Source organism: Protopterus annectens, chromosome 13.part0 (assembly GCF_019279795.1).
Source record: "Protopterus annectens isolate FY-2018-M chromosome 13.part0, PAN1.0, whole genome shotgun sequence".
NCBI lineage: Eukaryota > Metazoa > Chordata > Ceratodontiformes > Protopteridae > Protopterus > Protopterus annectens.
In genome coordinates, this window is record NC_056747.1 from 1,236,434,083 (window position 1) to 1,236,440,415 (window position 6,333).

The 6,333-nt window shown below is 37.1% G+C and overlaps 1 non-coding gene across 1 annotated transcript; it reads right to left on the reverse strand.

Annotated features, from left to right (window-relative positions):
• Positions 1-4,950: 4,950 nt before the first annotated feature.
• Positions 4,951-5,025, reverse strand: TRNAC-GCA. Its single transcript has one exon. It is a non-coding gene; the product is annotated as a tRNA-Cys (tRNA).
• Positions 5,026-6,333: the final 1,308 nt, after the last annotated feature.

Sequence of the window (6,333 nt, forward strand, 5' to 3'; positions counted from 1 at the left end):
ATATTTTCATTTTGTTTGAAGGTAATGTAACCAAAGCAGAAGATCTAATAACATACTTTAATTCTACCACTAAATTTTTCCAATTTACATTCTCCTTTTGTAGAGAAAGAGTAGCATATCTCAACGTGGACTTGGTTAAAGACAAAACTAATGGCTGTTATACCTCAAAAATTTTCAGAAAGGAGACATACTCCAATGCCTTCCTCCATTTCTCAAGTTGTCACCCCCATCACAAAAAACATCAGTTATAAAAGGACAATTGGTCAGAGCAGCTCGCATGACCACAAGATGGGATGACTTCTTGTTTGAATGTGAACTATTAAAAAACATGTTCACTAAAAGAGGCTATCCACCTGGGATGGTGTTAGAGTTGCTAAAAGAAGTGCAAAACAAGAGAGATACTGGCTTTTACACGCCAATTTTGTGCACTAACCCTATCAATGGATCTTAATCTCCTACACAGAACACTATACCAACAATGTTTAATTTTATTTGTACATATAGCCTCGATGCTCCTAACATAAGGAACATTATATTAAAGAATTGGAGCCTATTAACTAATGACACAATACTGAGGGAGACATTTATGGTTAAACCTAGAATTGTCTGCAGAAGAGGTGCCAACCTAAAGGAGATTTTGGAAGGGGACAATAAACCATTTTCAACTAGGAAGGACATATTTAAATGCAATATGTGCAAATTCTGCAAATTCATGGACATAGGGTCCTCCTTTTCACTAGGTGACAGAAGATTTGACATTAACCATAAAATTGACTGCCAAACTAAACAGGTGGTCTACTTAGCCAAGTGTAGGCTTTGTCCTGCGTTTTACATTGGCAAGACTGATAGGAGACTACGGGAATGGGTATATGAACACCAATATTGCATAAGAAAAAATAAATATGAAAATGCTTTGGCAAAGCATATTAGAGACTACCCCAACCATGAGTTTTATTTTAAGGGGATAGACCTAGTACCTACCAATGTGAGAGGAGGCCCAGCTTCATTGTTACTAGAAAGACTAGAATTAACTTGGCAGCTCCACTTGGATGCTTGCCATTGTCCTGGCTTAAACGACTTAATATCGATTTTATGTAGTTTAAAATTAAAAAGTTTGGCTAGGTAACCCCTTGCACGCTTCCATTATACATACATTAACATATATTTTTATACACATATTTATTTACATTTATACTCATATGTATGTACCTATACACACTTTTATACATTTATACATATTTTATAATATTTTGAACGCAATTTAGTGTTATTATTATAATTATTATAAATATAATGACCTACTACTAGAATTTACACAAGAAATATTTTAATTTTAGTTTACTTTATAAGCAAAGAAATCAATGTTGTTCATGTTGCTGAGGTTTTCTACCTATTTATTTGTTGGTTTCATAAATGTTTTTATCTAGGTTCTTATTAGTTTTTACATAGAAGGAATTAAATTGATTCACTTTTTAATATGGTATAAACGCTATCCAACTAGGGACTATTCGGTGACATTAGCTGAAGGAAGCAATAGAGTGAAAAATCGACCTATCCAAGGCTTACATTTAGTTACGTGTATTATTTAAATGTGTCTTCACTGTTAAGGTAACTTGTCTGAAGTTTCGTAACTGAACGAGACGAAAAGCAGTTTACACGGTGTGTTGCTTTACAACATTAAACTTTCACAACATCATGAGGATGTGGCTCGTTTTCATTTGTGGTTGTTTTGTTGCTATATATATGTTTTGTCAACAGTATGGTTCATCGAACCATACTTCGTCGAAATTACTTTAGTGAAAGTGCATTGAAAATGCACTTTTGCTAAAGAAAACAAAAAAAACATGCCGTTTGCATGTACCGTTAGTTGTACATCAACGTATTCTGTTGATGTACATCTAAGTAAACTCTTGTTGAGATCGTAGTACAGTGGGGATAAGGGAATATTCTCTTTACCCCACTGTAGTGTGATCTCGGAGTGAGAATATTAAAGTAAGGAAAAACAGAACATACACTTGACTTAGGTCTAGAATGCATGAATATGCTGCAAAGAAAAACAGTCACTAACAGTGCACCATTTAGGCATACATTAGATTGTAAGGGTTTTAAAATTTTTATTTTATATTTTGGAAAAGGTCTCCGGTAATGTAAAAGGTGGGCATTGGGAAGCTGAGTTAGAAAATAGAGAGTTGCACTGGCAAATTTTATTAAATATGAGCCATCATCCTGGTTTGAATGAGAAGTTGAGCATTAATGGTATTTTAATGTTAAAACCAAAAAAGATCAAGTGATTTTCTATATGATGGGTTAAAAATATTTATTATTCATTATTTTTATTAGATTTAATACAGATATTAATATATACGTTTTATGTACTTCTACTCAGTTTTTAAATTATTTAATATAGTATTACTAAACTGGACTCATGTCACTTTAAAGTTTGACATAAACTGTTATGAGGGATTTGTCTTTGAAAGCAATTGGCTAGATTGACATGGGTACAAATCTGAATGATTATTTAATTTTCTTTATTTGAGTATAAACTGGATGAAGTTCATATACATTTTTTAAATGAAAGTGCTTATCATTTTTTAATAAAGTGTATTAGATTGTGATTTTCCCTCAGGCATTTTTTTCTTTTTTTTAATTCTCCAAGTGCTGGGCAGTAAGTAGTGTGGTCTATTCTTACAGGTTACTGCAGATATGGCTGTTTTATTATCACATTGCTCAAGTTTGGACAGTTGTGAAACTTGCAGGATAGTGCTATCTGGGGTTGCATAGAGGAGAGATGTCAATAAGAAAGTAGAGGTTATACATCTTCGTACTATGTCAGTGAGGTACATTTATACTCTGCATAATGTACCTAGATTTTGGTGATTTTTTTTTTTTGAGCATGTATGATACACAGTGGTCGAATTTCAACTGGACGTCTATGATGACACCTAATAATGGTATATGGTTTACTTGCCCTATCATGGTATTCTTGGTAGAGATGACAGTGAATAGTGTTGTTTTGGAAGAGATGTGTTTTGGAGTAAAGATCAGTGATTTTGTTTTTAGAGTTTAAAAGTAGTTGTGAATTGATGGGTATGCTGAAAGTATGAGGCCTGGTATAGATCCTTGTTGGACAGCAATGGGTACTGGCACGACCATTGAAAACCATGTTTCCATTTCACTGTGCTCTGTTTGAGAGGTAGCTAAGGAATTACTGCAGTGAAGAATTGGTGAGCTCTAAGGATGAGAGTTTATATAACAGCCTCTGGTGAGAGACAATATCAAACGTTTCTGATAAGTCTAGGAAGATGTCAAAGACTAGTTTTCTAGAATTTCTGTAGGTGTTTACACCATTAATAAAATTCAGCAAAGCAGTAGTTGTGCTGCGTTGGGCTAAAGACAGAAGCTGGTTATATATTAAATAGTTGATAAGATGTGTATGAATACATTTTTCTAATATTTTGATAGGCCACCTACCATTTAGCCCCCCTGTCATTAAAAGATCTGTATTGATTCTGCCCTTGTACAGTGGAATAATGAATTCCATAGCGAGGGGACTTTATTTTCGAATATGGATCAATTTATCAGAATTGTGACTGGATGAGCAATAGCCTCAGCTGCTATTTTAAGATATCCATCAGGTTGATTTTCAGTGGCAGTTATAGTAGGCGTCAATTTTTATTAGGTATTGTTCAATGGTATCTACTGAAGCTATATGATTGAGTGGGGACATTAGAGCTCGATTGGTCGCATAGTTGGTCAATGACCATACTGTCTGTATAAAGTGGGTATTGAATTGACTAACTGTGGTATCATTTTGTTTTTGTGTGTAGTTGATGTCAGCTGTGTAGCTTATTCTGGATTTAAAAGTTTATTGACTGAGGCTCAAAATAGTTTTGGATTATTTATTTATTTTTGTTTTAAAAAAACACTTTCACAGAATTGTTATGGCTAGGCTTGTATAGGCCCTAGGGCCGATAGCCTAGTACCAACCTATGAACCTTTGAACCTATGAATTATCACTTGTGATTTAGACAAACTTACATTTATATAAAAAGTAAACAAACCATATTAACAAGTTTACATTTACAAACATTATGCATATTATATATTTTTCTTTATAAGCAATCCAACATTACACAAACTGTTCAATTCCTGCCTTTTCCCAAACCCACTACTCCTTCAAAACATCTCCCTTCATGCACTGTTCCCAGAACGTTCATCTCCCTCTATGCAACTTGCTCCCATGATGTCCCATTGCCCTCAAAAGATACCAGATTTGGATTATTAGTATGTATTAATTGCTTGAATAATAGGTTTTTCTCATGTTTGGCGATGTTGTTTTGTTAAGTTTCTCAGTTGTCTGTATGCTAGTAAAGTAGGATCCGTTTTACTTTTTTGCCCAAACCTTTCAGGCTTTGTGTCTTTGTTTCATGAGGTATTTCGTTGCTAAAGATAGCTAAGGGGTAACATTGACTTTGACAGTTTTATTCATACAGAGGGGCACTAGTGTGTTTAATTATTTTTTTGAATTCAGAGACATCATCATGTATAGTGAGAGTGTTTGTTGACTATCAGTTAAGGAGCTATTAGTAAAAGTGTATTCATGAAATGTAACAAGTTTTCTTACCAAGCTGTAGGTTCATAGGTTCATAGGTTCATAGGTAGGTACTAGGCTATTGGCCCTAGGGCCTATATAAGCCTAGCCAAAAGATACCCTGGCTTTTGCCACACAAGAAAATTATTTTCCTGTGCCACTGTCGAGCAGAGCCACAGAAGTGATCCCCGGGGTGAATTTCCTATCTCCCATCCAATCATCAAGATTTTTCTTGAAGAGTGCTAATGAGGAGCTTTGTGTGATATAGACAGGTAGTTTGTTCCAGAGTATGGGAAGTCTCTGGGACAGGAATCTATCCCTCCAGCATGTTCTGTTTATAGGTTCACAAAAGTCACCTTTGCAAGGGGCACCCGGATTTGAACCAGGGACCTCCTGATCTGCAGTCAAATGCTGTACCACTGAGCTATACCCTCATTCTACATGTGTTTTAGGCTGTTGCTTTGGTATCTTATAATGTAGATTGGTAAGTGATCACTTTGGCTGTCTGACAGAGGTCTATGGGATGACATTTTATTTGTAGAGGATATTAGCATTCACTTGAGGGTTTGTTGTATAGTTTCATAGGTTCATAGGTTCATACTAGGCTATCTGCCCTGGGGCATTTATAAGCCTAGCCAGAGTGTGTTTGGCTTTTGCCACCCAATTTAAATTAATTTTGCTATGCCCTTTTTCGAGGTTAGTATACTGTGCCTCTGTCTAACAGTGACACAGAAGTGATACCCGGGGTAAACCTACGATCTCCCATCCACTCATCAAGATTCCTCTTGAAGAGAGTCAATGAGGGACTCTGCCTAACCTGGACTGGGATTTTATTCCAGAGTGAAGGGAGCCTCTGGGTTATGAATCTGTCCCTCCAGCATGTCCTATTTATTTTAGTGCTGAGGTTCAAGTCTCTCGAGCGCGTAGCTCGATGGGATTTGGATTTTCTGAGGTGCAGCATGTCCATTAATTCCGGGTTGGACATGGCTTTATACGTCAGGCACAGATCGCCTCTGAGCAGGTGGTATGCCACTGAGTAGAGCTGGAGTTTCTTTAACCGGGCAGCATATGGCATCTGTTTGAGCCCTTTGATCCTCTTGGTGAGGTACTTTTGGGGTCTTTCCAGTTGCTGCAGGTGTCTGGTAAGGTACATCCCAAAGGGGCATTGTACTCAATTATGGGCCTGATGAGGGATGAGTAAAGAGGCACAATGACCTCCCCTGATCTAGATGTGAATCCCTTCATGATTAGGTGGGCTATATAAAATGTTTTTCTAACCACTTTGGCCACGTGATTGTCAAATGAGAGATTGCTATCAACTTGGGTCCCCAGGTCCCTAATTACTTCTTCTGGACTTAATGGATTACCACCTATATGGTAATTTGTGGGCGCTTTGTTTTTGCCAAAGGGGATGACTATACACTTTTTGGCGTTTAGCTTGAGGCCATGGCTCTGGCACCAGTTGTCTGTTTCTATGAGGCCCTTTTGGAGGATGCTTGTGTCAGCTGGAGAGTCGATTATGGCACCCAGTTTGCAGTCATCTGCGAACTTGGTCAGCCACAGTCCTTCCATGTTGGCCTGTACCTCCGAGAAATATATACCAAACAAGAGAGGTCCCAGGACTGAGCCTTGTGGGACGCCACTTATAACTGGTTTGGAGTCTGACATAGCTCCAGCAATTCTAACCATGTGGGTTCTGTCCTTGAGCCAGTTTGCAACCCATCTAGTGACATAGGGGTTTA